At 48.2% G+C, this 19,355-nt stretch overlaps 1 protein-coding gene across 4 annotated transcripts in view; it reads left to right on the top strand.

The window, feature by feature from the left end:
- Positions 1-367: 367 nt before the first annotated feature.
- Positions 368-19,355, top strand: part of KDM6B (lysine demethylase 6B) — a 49,783-nt gene continuing 30,795 nt past the window's right edge. For 3 of the 4 annotated variants that reach the window (XM_040415217.1, XM_040415213.1, XM_040415216.1), the window contains exon 1: positions 13,069-14,384. The gene's annotated coding sequence lies outside the window, so the exon portion shown is untranslated. Of the gene's footprint in view, positions 618-13,068; positions 14,385-19,355 lie in introns of those variants that run through there. The other variant, XM_040415212.1, reaches the window with a different exon arrangement.

Here is a 19,355-nt window from a genome sequence, read left to right as displayed (position 1 = left end):
GACCCCCTTCTCCCCTCTCCACAGGCAGGACCCCCTTCCTCCTCTCTCCACAGGCAGGACCCCCTCGCTCCCCTCTCCACAGGCAGGACCCCCTTCTCCCCTCTCCACAGGCAGGACCCCTTCTCCCCTCTCCACAGGCAGGACCCCCTTGCTCCCCTCTCCACAGGCAGGACCCCCTTCCTCCTCTCTCCACAGGCAGGACCCCCTCGCTCCCGGCTCCTCACCCCTGCCCTGGAGAGGAAGTGCCGGCGCAGGATCCCAGGGAGGACCGGCTGGAGGGGAGGGGCTGTGCTGGAGGAGGGGGAGGGCCGGGGCGGTGAGAGCGAGGCTGGTGTTCCGGAGGGGAGGAGGAGGAGGGGAGACTCAGGCTGGGGGGGAAGGGGAGCTTTCTTTGTTTGAATACAGACTGGAAAAAAAGAGAGAGAACGAGACAGAGAGTGTGAAAGAGAGAGAGCCCGGGCAGGAGAGACGGCGGCGCTGGCATCCCCTGTGTGTGCTCTACCGGCCCGGCGCCCCCGGCACAAGTGACCGGCAGCCGCTCCGCCAGACGGGAGATTATTGTGCGGCGTCTGCTGCAGGAGACATGAGGGGTGGTCGCTAGCGGAGGACACATGCAGGTAATGCGGGGAGGACGGGCGGATCGCCGGCAACTTTAAAGGGACTGAGGGGGTTTAAATGCCCGGGTTTAAAGGGACCGGGAGCCGCTGATCTCCGCACTGCTCCCCCCTCCCCCACATAGGGTTAATGTGATGTTTGTTGGGGGAGGGGAGAGCCGGATTCCAGTGTGAGCCTGCAGGACTGAAGGGGTTAATGTCTGCTCCTGAGCAGTGAGCACACCGCCGGCGATCGGGTGACAGGCAGTGCTGCAGCAGCCTGCGGGGTCAGGGGCACAGGCGGTGGGCAGTGATTACAGTGTCGGGGGGTGCAGTATATGCAGTGCATAGTGTCATGGGGGGTGCAGTGCATAGTGTCATGGGGGGTGCAGTATATGCAGTGCATAGTGTCATGGGGGGTGCAGTGAATACAGTGTCATTGGATGGGTGCAGTATATGCAGTGAAAAAATATGGGGGGTGCAGTGTATAGTGTCATCAGGGGGTGCAGTAAATACAGTGTCATTGGAGGGGTGCAGTATATGCAGTGAATAAATTGGGGGTGCATTGTTTGCAGTGTCATTGGGTATGGGTTCAATGGATGCAGTGCATACAGTGTCATTGGAGAGGGAGCAGTGAATACAGTGTTATTGGGAATGGGTGCAGTGAATACAGTGTCCTTGAGGCAGAGTGCAGTGTTTGCAGTGAATGCAGTGTTATCACTGGGGGAGGCTGGCAGTGAATAGTAGATGAGGTGCAGCAGTGAGAAGGGTACGTGCAGACGCGCATGTAGATGGGTGGGGGGCACAGAGGAGGGGTCTGCTGTGCTTCATCTCTACATGAATTCTCTCTCCTGCACAGTGTCACTCACCTGTAAGGACGCTGGTGGCAGTGAAGGGGTTAAAGTGCAGTCTGACAGGTCCAGTGACTTTTGTACTGTGCAGCTCTCTCCTTGTTCCTAGCACGACCGGTGTCCGCTGTGTAACCAGTGTGGATGAGGATGGCAGCTGTATATGCGGTGGACACACAGTGTATGTGCAGTGTGCGCAGTGCCGCTAATGAGGGGGGGGGGGGGTCTGCGCTGAGACGTTCGGGAAAGTTATGGCATATATCATCCCAGTATTGGGACTGCATCTGAACTTTGTCAGCGGAGGGTTAATGGGCATTGTACTAAGGGTTAATACGCAGTGTGACAGGTGCAATGAACATGATGTTGCACTATGATGGGTTACTGTGCAGTGAACAAGGCATTCTACTATGAAGGGTTAATATACGGTGTGACAGGCGCAGTGAACATTGTGTTGTCCTGTGAAGGGTTAATGTGCAGTGAACATTGCATTGTACTATGAAGGGTTAATAAGCTGTGTGACAGGCGCAGTGAATATTGGCTTGTTCTATGAAGGGTTAAAATGCACAGCAACAGGTGCAGTGAATATAAGATTGCTCTATGAAGGGTTAATATGCAACTTTTACAGATGCGGTGGACATTGTGTTGTCCTGTGAAGGGTTAATACGCAGTGTGACAGGCACAGCGAGTATTGTGTTGGCCTGTGAAGGGTTAATACGCAGTGTGACAGGCGCGGCGAGTATTCTGTTGGCCTGCGAAGGGTTAATACGCAGTGTGACAGGCGCGGCGAGTATTCTGTTGGCCTGTGAAGGGTTAATACTCAGTGTGACAGGCGCGGCGAGTATTCTGCTGGCCTGTGAAGGGTTAATACGCAGTGTGACAGGCGCGGCGAGTATTCTGTTGGCCTGTGAAGGGTTAATACGCAGTGTGACAGGCGCGGCGAGTATTGTGTGCCACTAGAAGAGTTTAATATGCAGTGTTACGGTTTGACGGTTTATCCTCGCACCTGTTACTCATGTTGGTATACACCACGTGACAAGCAGGCTGACAGGGAATATGAGGTGGTAGTGTAAAGGGTTAACCTGTGGCCCGCATCAGGCTCCATTCTAAAGGGTTAATTGCAGTGGTTATGCAGTTTTATTGTGTCAGGCAGTGTTGCAGTACTGGCGGGTACTGTGAAGAGTTAATGTAGAGGGCAACGGGCATGCAGAATATTCTGCGGTGTTGTAAAGGGTTAATTTTCCGGGTGACGGGAGGCTATTTTTAGGGATAGGTCGCAGTTTGTCTTTAAAGGGGAAGGTGCGCTGTAGTATTAAGGGATTAAAGCGTTAATCAGATTTAGGCATTTTTCGCGGTAATGTCCAATGGTCTCTCAGAAGAACCGGTCTGTGTGAGGCTGGGACTTTTTTTTCTGTGTGTATTATCTGCAATTTTATAACATTGTTCAATTATAGGGTTAATAGCGGCATGGGATGCCCTGAGTGGCATGTACAATCAGCCATTTATATCGGGGTTGACGTTTTAAATTTTTGTTATTTTTATCGCCTCCTGTCGAGTATTTGCAGAGGTGTAGTACTAGTTATCGCGTCTGTACTTGATGATTGAAAGGGTTAAAATGTAGCATGCCGCACACAGCGGGTGAAATACTATTGGATAATTGTTTAAATGCCGGCATGCGCTTGTTTGGGATGACTATTTCCGGGTCATGGGTCACCTGATCAGCAGGTATTATTACTGGTCCGTGTTAGAGTACTTTCACACTAGCGGCACGGAACTCGGCGGGTGAACAGCCTGTTGGATCCGTGCCCCCGGACTACCGCTCCGGCCCCATTGACTATAATGGGGGCGGAGTTCCGGCGGCAGCCCGGCAAACTTGCCGAGAGGCGTCCGGAATAAAAGTACAACATGTCGTACTTTTATTCCGGCCACCCCTCGGCATGTTTGCCGTGCTGCCGCCGGAACTCCGCCCCCATTATAGTCAATGGGGCCGGAGCGGTAGTCCGGGGGCACGGATCCAACAGGCTGTTCACCCGCCGAGTTCCTTGCCGCTAGTGTGAAAGTAGCCTAAAAAGTAAGTCTTGAATGGGGAAACTCTGTGCCAGGCTCTTAAAGCTCTCCGCTGTGCCACGCTACGCGGCTCCACCATGGTGGTGAGGAGTGAGGCACTGGAATCTTCCCGCCTGGCTCGCAACCATTGGTGAATTCCAGTCTTTGCTTGGCTTGCTGCTGGTAGAAGGACTAGACTTCTACCAACACAACCTTCTGGGAATATCCTCTCTTCTCCGCCCTGTATGTTACCTTGACCGTTGTTAAATTTTTCTGTACTTTGAAGATTAAAGGGGCGGTACCAGTATTGAGACTTAAAGGGGTTGTCTCACTTCAGTAAATGGCGTTTCCCATGTAGACAGAGATGATACAAGACACTTAATGTGTTGTGATTGTCCAGGTTGCCTCCTTCACCGCTCCATTCCACCCCAATGGGGCTGCCAGAGATAGCCAGGTACCCCGCTCCTCAGTCCCATAGACATTAAACGGATACCCTGGCACAGCGACCTTCAGACAAGAGAGACGGGACACGTTCTCGTAATGGGGGCCCTCACTGATCAGACCTTACTCCTGTGTCGACCCCTTTAATTCTCATTCTTCTTTTAAATGGCTGGACAGTTTTTCGGCCTCCCCTCTCCAGGTTTACCCACTTGGTCTGCAGTTTTACTCTCCTATATTCATTATATCCTAGTGACCTTCATCTTCCTCTGCTGTCCTCCTCCACTAGGCTGGTCAGAGACCCTAGAGCAGTGGTGGCGAACCTATGGCACGGGTGGGCACCCGCACCCTGGAAATAGTCTATGGTGTACCAATATGCCTTAGACTCTTCCCGCCATTCATCAGCGCAGGCGCACTATGAGCGGCGCAGGCAGCGCACTGACTGTAGGCAGGCTATTATAGCTAAATTATAAAGTACACAAAAGATATTCTATAAAAATTGCTGTGTTGGCACTTAGCGATAAATAAGTGGTTTTTGGGTTGCAGTTTGGGAACTCGGTCTCTAAAAGGTTTGCCACCACTGGCCTAGAGGAAAGTCTCCACTTTCACAGTCCTCCATTCTGGCAGTACACACCCTAAGAACATATCAGTCTATGGCGCTCTACCATACGCTCTTTAGGTTCCTTCTGTTGCTGTGCAGGCTTTCTGTGCTCCCTTTAGGTTTCCCATGACATGCATTTTCAGCTTCCTGTGCTCCTCATTTCCTGGCCTCCTTCATTCCCTTGCTATTTTGGCCTCTTGTGTGCTTTAGTCTGTTGGTCTCCATTTTCTTGGAGTACTGGTCTCCCTTATGCTTTTAATTCTCTCACTCTTCTGGTCTCCTCTCTGGACTTTACTATGCTCTTTGTTCTGGCGCTCTTCTCTGTGGCCCCATCAGCGCTCTTCGTTCCGCTGCTCTTCTGTCTGGACTTCTTGGTCTTCTTCATTTCGCCGCACTTTTCTCTGACCTTCTTGGCGCTGTTTTCTCTAGCCTCCTTGGCGCTCTTTATTCCTGTGCCCTTTGTTCTGCCGCTCTTCTCTCTTGTCTCCTCGCCATTCTTAGTTCAGTCTCTCTTCTGTCTGGCCTCCTCGGCACTCTTCGGTACGCTGCTCTTCTCTCCGGCCTCCTTCGTGGTCTTCGTTTTGCCGCATTTCATTCCGCCACTTTTTTCTCTACGGCCTCCTTGGCGGTCTTCGTTATGTCGCGCTCTAATCTGGCCTCCTTGGCACTGTTTGTTCTGCAGCTCTTCTCTCTGGCCTCCTTGGCGGTCTTCGTTATGTTGCGCTCTAATCTGTCCTCCTTGGCACGGTTTGTTCTGCAGCTCTTCTCTCTGGCCTCCTTGGCGGTCTTGGTTCCACTGCTCTTATCTCTGACCTTCTCTGCGCTCTTCATTCTGCTTCTCATGTCTGGCCTCCTTGGCGCTCATGTTTCCGCTGCTCTTCTTTCTGGCCTCCTTGGTGCTCTTCGTTGCATCGCTTTTTGTTCTGCCACTCTTTTCTCTGGCCTCCTCGGCGCTCTCCGTTCCGCCACTCTTTTCTCTGGCCTCCTCGGCGCTCTCCGTTCCGCCACTCTTTTCTCTGGCCTCCTCGGCGCTCTCCGTTCTGCCACTCTTTTCTCTGGCCTCCTCGGCGCTCTCCGTTCTGCCACTCTTTTCTCTGGCCTCCTCGGCGCTCTCCGTTCTGCCACTCTTTTCTCTGGCCTCCTCGGCGCTCTCCGTTCTGCCACTCTTTTCTCTGGCCTCCTCGGCGCTCTCCGTTCCAGCAGTTATCACTCTGCTGTTCGCTCTGGGCTTCTTTTTCTCTTTTCTGGTCCTGTTTCTTGCTCTCTTCCACCTGCTTTTGTTTCTCAGTTTCTGCACTCTTCTTGGCTTTTACCTTCCTGTGTTAAAGTCTTTACTTTTTTCTGCCCGTCTAGCTTCACACACTTTCTCCATATAGTTTTCTATCTTTTCCACATCCCACACTCTTCCTCTGTTGGCTTCCTATGGTCTTCCTTCCTGTGAGGGCTCACATCCTCCACTTTTCTTCCTGTCTGGCTTCCTGCTCGGTTTCTTTTACCAATCATTTATACTTACACTTATTTCTCACCAGTATGCGCTCTGTATACAGCAGTACTTGTTCCTGGAGGTAGACGTCTTACCTTCTATATAATGTTCCATGATATGTATGACTACAGCCCTGCTCCATCCTACCTGACCGGTGGAAGGTGGCCATGAGCAAGTTTTGGTATAATGTTGTCCAAAGGCCTAAAGCTCTTACTTGGCACCATGGACAAAATGAAAGCTTCCAGCAGTTACCATGGGAGCATAAAATGTCTGCCTGTAGATTTAGTAGGATATGTTTCGGACATTAATTGTGTAGGAGGTCATATAGTATATCTGCTGTCTCTGCGGAGGTCATGTGGCATATCTGCCGTCTCTGCGGAGGTCATGTGGCATATCTGCCGTCTCTGCGGAGGTCATTGTATATCTCCACGCAGGGATATTTTTTCCTGTACGATATGTTTTTCCAGGCCGAGTGTGTTACCATTGTACTCCGATGACCCTCCAGCCTCCGTAACACATTATATAATAGCGGTGATGTCACCGCTCATTAGTTATTGGCACCGATCGGTTTAAAGAGGGCAGATTCTTGGGTAATTGAATGCGAGAGGGCGATGCTACCGCTGGGTTTTTGGCTTGGTCCACAAATGGGAATATTAGCGGTTCGGGAGTGATATTTGCAGCTAAGAATAATTCATGGTGGGGGCAAAGACGAAATCATGTGGGGCGAGGTAGGGCAAGTCGCCAACAGATGGGGGATTGTCTGCATGGATCGGTCAGAGGGAGAGTGCGGGTAATCTCCGAACATCTGCATCCTCTGTCTAGAGATTGTAGCTGCTCTTTCCCAACGCTCCCTAAGAGGTTTTCTTTGTCTCCTCGCCCTTACCCCAGCTGACACCGAGTCCTCGCCTCCCCCCCTCGCTCCTCCTCTCCGTCCCCTTTCCCAGCCTCCTCCCCTCTCTTCTATCAGCTGTTCATAAATCATTCATACACGTTGGCTGCCCTCCAGGCTCACTGGCCCTTTAAACGGCATGCGGCTGTCACTATTGTGTCCTGCGAATATGTAACTGGATTAATGGCGGGCGCAGAAATATAGGAAATACATTTTTATTCCAGACCTGTGATTTTCTTCCCCGTCTGAAGTGACATAGAAATACAACCATGGATCTGTGTTATCCCCCTCCGAAGTGATAAAGGAGCCCAAATCTGCCCCCTTGCAGGGTGATACATATAGAAGGAGCTATGAGTCTGCCCCTCCTCCTGCAGGGTGATACATATAGAAGGAGCTATGAGTCTGCCCCTCCTCCTGCAGGGTGATACATATAGAAGGAGCTATGAGTCTGCTCCTCCTCCTGCAGGGTGATATATATAGAAGGAGCTATGTGTCTGCCCCTCCTCCTGCAGGGTGATACATATAGAAGGAGCTATGAGTCTGCCCCTCCTCCTGTAGGGTGATACATATAGAAGGAGCTATGAGTCTGCTCCTCCTCCTGTAGGGTGATACATATAGAAGGAGCTATGAGTCTGCTCCTCCTCCTGCAGGGTGATACATATAGAAGGAGCTATGAGTCTGCCCCTCCTCCTGCAGGGTGATACATATAGAAGGAGCTATGAGTCTGCCCCTCCTCCTGCAGGGTGATACATATAGAAGGAGCTATGAGTCTGCTCCTCCTCCTGCAGGGTGATATATATAGAAGGAGCTATGTGTCTGCCCCTCCTCCTGCAGGGTGATACATATAGAAGGAGCTATGAGTCTGCCCCTCCTCCTGTAGGGTGATACATATAGAAGGAGCTATGAGTCTGCTCCTCCTCCTGTAGGGTGATACATATAGAAGGAGCTATGAGTCTGCTCCTCCTCCTGCAGGGTGATACATATAGAAGGAGCTATGAGTCTGCCCCTCCTCCTGCAGGGTGATACATATAGAAGGAGCTATGAGTCTGCTCCTCCTCCTGCAGGGTGATACATATAGAAGGGAGCTATGAGTCTGCTCCTCCTCCTGCAGGGTGATACATATAGAAGGAGCTATGAGTCTGCCCCTCCTCCTGCAGGGTGATACATATAGAAGGAGCTATGAGTCTGTTCCTCCTCCTGCAGGGTGATACATATAGAAGGAGCTATGAGTCTGCCCCTCCTCCTGCAGGGTGATACATATAGAAGGAGCTATGACTCTGCCCCTCCTCCTGCAGGGTGATACATATAGAAGGAGCTATGAGTCTGCTCCTCCTCCTGCAGGGTGATACATATAGAAGGGAGCTATGAGTCTGCTCCTCCTCCTGCAGGGTGATACATATAGAAGGGAGCTATGAGTCTGCTCCTCCTCCTGCAGGGTGATACATATAGAAGGAGCTATGAGTCTGCTCCTCCTCCTGCAGGGTGATACATATAGAAGGAGCTATGAGTCTGCTCCTCCTCCTGCAGGGTGATACATATAGAAGGAGCTATGAGTCTGCCCCTCCTCCTGCAGGGTGATACATATAGAAGGAGCTATGAGTCTGCCCCTCCTCCTGCAGGGTGATACATATAGAAGGAGCTATGAGTCTGCTCCTCCTCCTGCAGGGTGATACATATAGAAGGAGCTATGAGTCTGCTCCTCCTCCTGCAGGGTGATACATATAGAAGGAGCTATGAGTCTGCTCCTCCTCCTGCAGGGTGATAAATATAGAAGGAGCTATGAGTCTGCCCCTCCTCCTGCAGGGTGATACATATAGAAGGAGCTATGAGTCTGCCCCTCCTCCTGCAGGGTGATACATATAGAAGGAGCTATGAGTCTGCCCCTCCTCCTGCAGGGTGATACATATAGAAGGAGCTATGAGTCTGCCCCTCCTCCTGCAGGGTGATACATATAGAAGGAGCTATGAGTCTGCCCCTCCCCCTGCAGGGTCACCTACGAGCATACACCCCCCTCTTTTCCCTGCCACCTCTGTTATGATGCCAGTTTCTTCTCCCAGGAGACGCAGTAGTTATAAACAACCCCTCAGCTGTCTTGTGCCCGCTGGGATGCGGTTACATCATGGCGGTGGGCAGGTTGCGGGGTGTTGCATCACGATCAGTTTGTGTAGCGGCAGGTTTAGGCGGTGTCGAGTCGTGTCTGTTACAGGTGTGTCTCCCTCGCAGGTAATTGTAGTAAATGTTGTTACGTGGGACTCTCTGAGACAGAAGTGACCGTTGACATCGGCCTGTGGGTTACTCCCCTGGTGACTGTCAATGCCCTGGGGTGTTACACCAATGTGGAGATAAGACGGCGCAGAGCGGCTGAACAGCGAGCAGGATATGATAAGAGTATGAACTCGTACATATCGCTATACAGCTACAATATATCAAACCGCAGGTCCCGAGACACAGAAATGAGACCCTGAGAAATGAGACATTTCAGGATTGTTTCAGGCATCCATAGGACTGGAGACTATACAGTGCACGGAGCTGGAGGCAGACGGCTCAATACACCACATAGTGACCGTGTTGGGGACTGCAGCAGAACACTCATTTAGGTGAATGGGAGCTGAGGTTCAGTGCTCTGGAAAATACACGATGTATGGAGCCTTCTGTCCGCTCTTGGCGCTGCGGCAGCTCAGAACGGCTGATGGACGTGGCGGGTGTCGGACCCCACAGTCTGATATTGATAACCTCCTAGGTCATCAAAGTTGGAGCAGATCTCATATATACCGCGGAGTTATCTGTGTTGAAAATCAACTGGGTGAACCCGTCTTTAAAGGGGTTTTCTGAGATAGGTCATCAGTATCTGACCCCCGTGGACCCCCGTGGTGCCGCAGCTTTCTCGCTGCTTTGCCAAGGCCATGTGACGTCACGTTCATCGGTTACACGGCCTAGGAGCTGCTGCAATCCCAAACATAGCCGAACGCTGGTGCCTTCTCAAAACGCCGATCGGTGGGGGTCCCGGTTGTCGGACTGGAAACGCCCACTTGTGGATGGTGTGATCGTTGGTCCCTCCCATTTTCAGTACCAGGACGGTGTCTGAAAATTGAGGACAGTCCCTGCAAGTTCAGGACAGTTGGCAACTATGATCCAGAGGATAGCTTGTCAGTTAAAAAAAAAATCTTTTCTCATAGGAATGTGGCATTCAAAATACCGGAATGCCGGATCCGTCCTTCCGGCCTGTTCGGACCGGTAAAAATTTGAAAAAAGATACAAGACGGATCCGTCTGTCCGCATGACAAGCGGAGAGAGACGGATCCGTCTGTCCTTGCAATGCATTTGTGAGGGTGGATCTGGATCCGTCTCACAAATGCTTTGTCAGCGGCGGATGCGGCGGGCAGTTCCGACGACGGAACCGCCCGCCGTATCACACTGCCGCAAGTGAGAAAGTAGCCTAATTCACTGAAAAATCGGGGACTGACCCTCCGTTAATGACTGCGAGTGGAGGCTTGTCGGGAATGATGGCGCTCATTCAGTTTTTTTCCTGTGGCATCCATTTCAAATCTCTGTGCGGTGTTTGCCGCATAAAATGTGATAAAATCTGTGGTAACAAAAAACCCATCGTGTGAATGATGTGCCCTTAGAGTACATTCACACATGGCAGGAATTTCATCAATATCCAGTCCATACCTATGGCTGGGGTGATTTTTGCCGCAAATTCATGGATTTCCATGAGCCTTGTTCAGATGCCTCCTGTCTAAGTCCTTTTACAAGATGGAGGCTGAATTATTCTGTGAGGTAGATTATGAAAAGCACAACACCAAGGTGAAGAGGAGGAGTCGCACATAGCAACCAATCAGGCTGCACGTTATTTCTTCCCGCCAGCCAAAGCAACATGAAAGCTGTAATCTGATTGGTCAGTATGGCCAAAACCATGGTTATGAAATTCCTCCCATTGGAACATTCCATTTATATAATTGCTATTGCTTTAGATTAGAAAATGGCTGCCTCACTGATATATCTGCAACCAATGAGAAATGTTGGAGAAGCCCATGGCAACCAATCACGATGCAGGTTTCATTTTCCAGACATCCTCAGCAGTATAAGATCTGCAATCTGATTGGTTGATATGGGTAAAACCACTACTTTGTGTGAACTGTCTTTGTCAATCCCCCCCGTGTACCATGTTGGTGCATTCAAGTTATATGCTAGTTATTGGTTTAGCTTACAAAATGGCTGACAGAACTGTATTTAGTGAATGTAAACCATAAGATTTCTTATAAGACCTGAAAAGAGTCCTGTGTGTAATATGAGTCAGGTAAAAGGGCACCATAGGTGTGCGGGAAAACTGTTGTGTTTATGCCCGCCAAAGAGCATTTTAACTTTATAATTTGCGTTTCTGAGGTAAAATTTACTTGTTCTGTGGTAAAAAAGTCTTCCCATCATAACGTGGATGGAATATTTTAATTCTGCAGCTACAATTTTACCTCAAAAGAGGAAAAAATTGGCAAAAAAAAACAGAAGATAATTTTTTACCTCACGCCATTCTTAATGGCTGTGAGGATTTTAATCTTGGATTCATGGCGTGGGTGTCCTTAGCCAACCTGTCATCTGAACACTGGGCCCGCTTCCCATGGTAGACAGATGACACCCACAGGTGTCTTGTGTTCTTGTAGTCGAAGTTAGGCACGCTCACTTCACCGTCAATGCCCCCCGCCCCCCCCTCGGTTTACCAGCTGCCGCGGTTTTGGCCGGCTAACAAAAAAAATAAAATAGTCGTATTGCGGACACAGGTGTCCAGGAACGGACCCTTGCGAACAGGATAAAAAGTGGCTTTGATGAATGCATCTAGCAGAACAACAACAAAATTCTTGTAAGATGGCCGACCATGTCGACTGGCCTCGGGGATATTGTATTTTTGTTCGAAACTTTTTTTGCAAGTAAATGTTAATGCTTTAAACTGCATTGCATGTAATTCCAAGGGCTAGCAATCTAGCGTCAAAATCCGTACCGTAAATGACCGCACATATGTTGTAAAAATTCACAACTTCGGCTGGATAAGAAGGTGAAATGTAAAAATTTTGTATGATTTTCATACTCCTTTTGGTATATTGATTAAAAGAAAACAACAAATACGTGTATATGTGCGAATAATATGGGTCCAAGTCCCAACCCCATGTGGGTGTCACGGCCCGGACTAACGCATCATAGACTCATGTATTGCTGTTGGTTTGGGTCATTAGAAATGCAGTCCGGCCAGGACTTGCAGCTATGCTATGGGCGAAAAAATGCACTCAAATTACACCTATGTAGACCACCCAGCCTAACCTCCTGTAGCACCATTTTTACCAAAAAATTCCCAAAAATATGTAGCGCTATGTAAAATGCAACCATGCCCCACGAGTGTGCGTAAGTTGATAAATACCCACGTGTTCACACATCAATCGACCCTCATCATCTGAGTTGAGGGCCCGAAATGTTTGGTGCACCGTGGTGGTGTTTAATCCAATATTATCAGATATACGGTATGTAAGAGTGTAGCCCTCGGCAAATGACCTATCTTCCCACTAGAGGATGGTTGGACTTATATCCTTTCAGTGCCAACAAAGTCCTCCAAAAAGGAGCTAACAAAGTTAAATTGAAAATCCATCTTCTTGACGGTCGGAGGCTTGTGAATTTTCCTTTGCGGTGTTCCCGTTTAATGTAATATCGCTCCACAGGTTCCTTTTGCTGAAACAGGGGAACGAACCTCTCAACCCAGCCCTGAGGAAAAGACCCGATCATCACGCTGGTCTCTTCCAAGGCCTTGGCAGCACCCATCACCCTCAACTGAGCTGAGAACTTTATATTACTACTCCCTGCGCTTGCCCCTGCTTTACCCATACCGGCCATCTTCCGCAGTAAAACACGGTTGCGTGCATTCATCGGGCGAAAGTTAACGCTAATTTGTTTTTTAAGCTAGTAATTGCTCCGCTGATTCAAACATTAGGTAATGTTTTCAGAATTTAAAAAGGGATGCTCATGTTTTAGTAGGGGTGTAGACACTGGGGGGGGAGGGGGGGGGGGCGGAGGGAATAAGTGAGTAACCGATTTTTTTTCTTTTTTAGGGTAAAACATTAAGCTGAAAATTTAGCGGTCCGCGGGCAGCTTTTTGTTTATCTTCGGTGGGAGGGGGGGTGGGGTTTGATAGGTTGTGGGCATTACATTACATTCATAAACTCTTGGGACAAATCTTCTTTTCTAAGGCTTTGTTCACATTTGGACTGTAATGGCACCCAACACACTCCGTTGACTATAATGGGGTCTGTTGGGTTTCCATCATGGTGCCCAGAACATTTTACGGGGCAAAATAGTGCATACTTACTAACGTTTCAATAGTCGGGACATTTAAGCCCTGCCCCCAAGGAACATATTTAGGCTGGTATGTCTCTAAGTCTCGCCCATTGTGGGCCATTTCTCAGGGTTGTCCTGGCAAAATAGCGACGGTTAGTAAGTATGCTGGCCCCACATAGGTTGACGTTTTTAATGGAAACTTTGACGGAGATGAGATCAGAGCCTACATGGGCAAAATGTAAAGGAACTCCTCAAGTCCACGTCAATAAAGTTTATTGAAAATAACAAAGTGGTCTTCACATACCCAAAGTGTCTGTGGGCCGTGTTTCTTGTGGTAACCAGGGTCTGATTGAGCTCTAGTTGCTGTGGGCATCAATGACTATTTGCCTGATGTCCACTGTGGCCTTTCTCCAAACTTTATTGAAATCGTCCGACAGAACTTCTTCTATAAATTAGCAAAATGGTGGAAGAACTGTGTGATTATTATATTTTCGCTCTGGGGCCAAGTAGTAATTTTTTTTAATTTTATTATTTTTTTTATAGTAAAGTGGGCAAATTCTCTGTCGTCTTCATTTAACTTTTCTAGAGAGCAGCCATTCATTTTGTGTTGACATTATAGTGGCCAAAATTGTTGAAATGTTAAAATGTTTTACTTTTGTCTCGTTTCTGGCAGGAAACAGTCTTTGAAGCTACAACTTGGGTATCTTACTGACACTGGTCCTTGTGGCTTTCTGTTGTAGTCACTGACAGCTGGAAGCCGCAAGTCTGCCCGTGTCGTACAATATATTTTGTGTGGTTTTTATCTTTGACCTTACTTGTACCACCGACCTCCACGCACATAGGAGGCGATCTGTCAAAACTGGTGTAAAGAAAAGAAATTGGCTTCGCAACCAATCAGGTTCCATCTTTCTTTTTTTTTTTTTATATATATATTTTTTTAAGAACTCTTTTTTTTGGAAAATGAAAGTTGGAATCTGGTTGCTATGGGAAACTAAGCTAGTTTTTCCTTTACACCGGGTTTAATAAATCTCCCCTGTAAACTATTGCTTACAACTTTTCTTCTCACCTGCACTCACTGCGCTGACTTCCTTTCCTCCGCTAACCACCTTCGTATTGTTTGCAGGACCCGTCGTGCACTCCGCTTTGATGTCAAAACTGGTCCTACGATGACGCGGTGAGTTTGATGCTTTCATGTTGGAACTTGGTTTATGTGATGATATCTATTACAGAAAAGTATGTTTAAGACTAGTTCATCGTATCCGGCATAGCCAGAATGGGCTGAAGCACCGCCAGACCCCATTGACTAGAATGGAACCTGGTGGGGATCAGACCCGTTTCCGGCATTAATGCCTGCAAGGCCCCATTATAGTCAGTGGGCTCCGGCAGGGAAAGGCAGTATCCAGCTATGCACGATGTGATATTCCTCTTCCGGAAGACTTTAACATAGTGTACAACTAGTCAAGGCGTTAAAGAAGTACTACCTCTCCTCTGGCCCATCGCATTTGGCTATCCCTGGGAACCAGGACTGTAAAGGCTCGTTTACGGTAATAATTACCTGGATGATTGTTCATTCCCAGTCTTTGCCCCGTCTAATGCTCCTTTGCCGTTGATGGCATCCATTATGTGGACATAAGGCACCGCTTGTCGGCAGCGAGTGTAAGCAGGAGCTGCTGACAGTAATTCAATCACACTCGTTACGGGCATATTGCCTTCCCATATAAATGGGCCTGCCCTTCTCTTCTATGTTTAGTACACTTGCCAGGTTTCTCTGCAGATGAGAAAAAAGCGTACCACACAGAGCACTTCACGAATTTTCTGCCGAATGCCCCTCCCAGTTACGACACACACTTGATCTACGGCAGTTGAATCTCAAATAGTAAATTTGACCCCCCCCCCCCCCCCTAAATATATACACCACCAGATTTGCTCCACCAACCTTAAAGGGACACTGACAGGGCCAAAAAGCATATTAAGGTATATATATATAACCGTACAGGTCTTATAAAGTGTATAAGAATCATGTAAGTATACCCCCTGTCCACCTTATAACTACAGTAATGTGAAGTTTTATAACCTGCTGGAATCGGGTTCAATCTGCCCAAGGGGCGGTGTTTCACCTCAGCTTGCGCCCAGCCAGCCTCGCCACAACTGCCGTTTGAAGCGCCGCCCAGCTCATCAATATTCACTTCGCTGGGCGGCTAACTAGTGTCCCCGGCTATCTTCAGCGCATGCGCCCGGCACCCTCACTGGCCGGGATCGCATCGCGCCTGCGCACAGTCTCATTCTCAGAGGCTGCCTCTGAGAATGAGACTGTGCACAGGCGCGATGCGATCCCGGCCAGTGAGGGTGCCGGGCGCATGCGCTGAAGATAGCCGGGGACACTAGTTAGCCGCCCAGCGAAGTGAATATTGATGAGCTGGGCGGCGCTTCAAACGGCAGTTGTGGCGAGGCTGGCTGGGCGCAAGCTGAGGTGAAACACCGCCCCTTGGGCAGATTGAACCCGATTCCAGCAGGTTATAAAACTTCACATTACTGTAGTTATAAGGTGGACAGGGGGGATACTTGCATGATTCTTATACACTTTATAAGACCTGTACGGTCATATATATACCTTAATATGCTTTTTGGCCCTGTCAGTGTCCCTTTAAGGTTCAGATCAGTCCTCCTGTATATAAAGACCAGACTCGAACCTTCAGATCATACCCACCATGGGTATACAGGCCCCAGACCATCCCATAATACAAACCTCAGACCAGACCATTCTGTATGCAGACCATCCCATAATATAAACCTTAGACCAGACCATTCTGTATGCAGACCATCCCATAATATAAACCTTAGACCAGACCATTCTGTATGCATACCATCCCATAATAAAAAAAACTCAGACCAGACTCATTTGTATAAAAAACCTCAGACCAGACCCATCTATGCAGAACCCAGAGCATCCCATAATATAAACCTCAGACTAGTCCCTCCTGTATGCAGACCACAGACATCCCATAATACAACCCTCAGACCAGACCATTCTGTATGCAGACCATCCCATAACACAAACCTCAGACTGAACCCCCCCATCTATACAGACCCCAGACCAGATCCCTTCTTTCTCCAGCCAACCTACATAGATAATGTCAACAGCCCAATAATATAAAGAAACATCAAACAAAAAATAATAAACATATAAATTTAATTACCGCATCACATAAATACTAAAATAGCACAGCGAGAGAAATAGCGCAAGCATGGAAAGTGCCCCAACTTACTGCTAATAACATGGAAACTCAACCGAATGTTGAAAATGACCAAGACCATATATTTAATATGTAATGTTTTTGGCCTAAGCTGTTGCATAAATGTCTAGTAACTAATCAAATAAATAAAAAAAAAAATATATATATATATATATATATATATATATAAATATTAATAATGTACCTCAGGGCATGAGAGCAGCAGCAATATTATTTGGGCATGAGCATAAATATAGTAATAGTATTAATATAAATTGAGATGGCACATCAAAAATATCACGGTCCAGACAAGGCCGTATACAGGCCGAACCACCGGCAAAAATACAACGATGTTAGACATCTGTCCCCATAATAGAACATGTTCAATTCCACTCAGTGAAAAGCACCTTGACGCTTGTTTCGCCACTGAGCTGGCTTCGTCCCCTGACCAGATGTACAGTTCTCTCCTTTAGGGTTGTATCGGGTACGCCCTCCCCCCCCAGTATTAAAATCATTGGTGGTGCAGTGCGCCCCCTCCCCCCCCGCCAGTATTAAAATCATTGGTGGTGCAGTGCGCCTCTCCATCCCCCCCACCCGCCAGTATTAAAATCATTGGTGGCAGTGGCCACAGGGTCCCCTCCTCATTGGTGGTGCAGTGGCAGCTTCTGATTGGAGCCCCAGTGTAATCCTGGGGTTACCATGGCAGCCAGGACGCTACTGAAGCCCTGGCTGCCATGGTAAGCTCCCTGATGCTGTGTGTACTATGCACAGGGCAGCAGGGAGAGCGTGAAGTTCCATAAAATGCGGAATGCACGCAGCTTTTTTTGGTGTTTTTTATTTTTTTCGCGTGGTAACGAATGGTATCGAATAGCGCAATACTTTTTTTATGGTATCGAAACCGAATCAAAATTTTGGTATCGAAACAACCCTACTCTCCCTGTTCCTGCACGCCTATTCACCCCTGGGCACTGTTGTACACAATGTCCTGACGATGTCTACAGCAGATCCTGGGTGTGCGAAGAAATTCAGCAACTAGGAGAGGTAAGTATGGCGTGAGATCTACGTTCTCTTCCAGGACTACAGGAGATCTCCTCTTTTGTGATGCTCCACGCCGGACATGTTGAGTGACCCTGTCGGTTGATCCAGTGCTGTCACCATGTGGTTGACTCCTGTGTACAGTATAACAATATCTCTGTATATCCGGACGCTCAGCTGGTGGGATATATCTAACATGCAAATGTCAAAAATCAGGTGTGGTTGCATCATCTCCAGACTACTGGATACCACGTTGTTGATCATACACCCCATGAATGTGGTACGTTTCCACTCAGTTAGTGCTTACACAATCGAGCATTGCTTCACTGTCCTGGCTGGTTCCCATTTACCTGTGATTCCAGGCTTTCTTCCAGCGTGTCGGTCATTTTCTTATCAGAGCATGTATCTCTGGGATAAAACCCTTAAGATGGTGTCATCTGCAAGATGCTCAGTTAGTGATGAGCTACTGGATGCGGTGGCTTCTGCTGAAGAGCCTGACCAGATGGCAGCCTGGTGCCCAAATCCATTTAGCACTATATACCCCTTAATGAAACTTCTCGACCAATTAGAAGGTTCAAGAGGGTTCTCAACCCCAAAGGCCAAATGGATACCAACATTGTTGATGAGACCACCAGCCCAATTTAACAGAACACTAGACTGTAGAAGTCTCTTTGCATGGAGACCCACCTGTTGACATGCTGTTGGGCCCCATTGGTCATCGGTAGTGTGAACGAAAGCTTATCGATGAGGCTGATGGAAACCTTCCATCCTATTGCTCTACATTTAAGTCTATTAGACCCCTTCCTTTCACCATGGACTGAACCTTTAAATAGTGCCGCCATATTGTTGCTTTCATTTGCTATAAATGTGGTTTGGTGTGTTCAGATGGAGTGAGGGGGCTTCTTGAAAAAGGAAACTCTTTTATGCCACAGGGCTAAGGCTCTGACTCCTGCATTTTATCACCCTCAGACTCCTTCATAAATGGTCAGTAATTTAGTAATGAGACATTTCCTGAAGTAAAATGGTGACATCGGGCTTTTCTCACCATCATGTAAGTAAATCAGGCTACTTAGATAGAACATAAACTATATTTATTGGATACAATTTCCTAAATTCCCGAAATGTTCTGAATTCCTGTAACTAAATATGTAATAACTGTAAAACACTTCTATAGACTTAATAATTATAAGAAATCTATTAATTTGTCCTCAGAAAAAGCTAATAAAGCTATAAATGCATGTCCTGGAAATGGGGAGAATCGTGTGCAAGTCTAAATAGGAATAAGAGAAACATAGAAGAAGTGGCACTGCCGTATCCAGTGCTGCCATAGAGGGTTTGTCTGGGGATAAATGGCTTTTCACCGGAGCCGCAGCCTCCGCCATGGAAAGATTCATACTTACCTGCTATCAGCTGCTCCGGTCCTGAGTCAGTCCGCAGCTTGTTTACCACATCTGCTCCACTGCAGCCAATGACTGGATTTAGCAGTGACACGTCCACAAGAAACCTCACCACTGAAGCCAGTTGGCTGCAATGGAGGAAATGATCATATCCGTGTCGGGGAGGAAGTAAACAAACTGTGGACTGAAAGATGGACACACAGGACCAGAGCGGCATGGAGAAAGTAAATATGATTATTTTCATAGTGGAGATGGGCTGCGGGCACCTGTGAAAAAACACCTTTAATGCAGTCTTCCGGTCCGGTCTAGCAGTTCTGAGAAGACTGCAGGGGTGCCCAGTAGTGAACGTTATCCTCTGGTCTTCACTACTGAGCATGTGCAGCACAGTTTCTGGCATTGTAACTAAAGGCCACGGGGCAGCGTGAAGATACCTAATATAAGGGACAGGAAAGGTGAGAAGTGATTATCACCAAAACAAAC

Source organism: Bufo bufo, chromosome 1, assembly GCF_905171765.1.
Source record: "Bufo bufo chromosome 1, aBufBuf1.1, whole genome shotgun sequence".
NCBI classification, from domain to species: Eukaryota; Metazoa; Chordata; class Amphibia; order Anura; family Bufonidae; genus Bufo; species Bufo bufo.
This window is presented reverse-complemented; position numbering and strand designations above follow the sequence as displayed.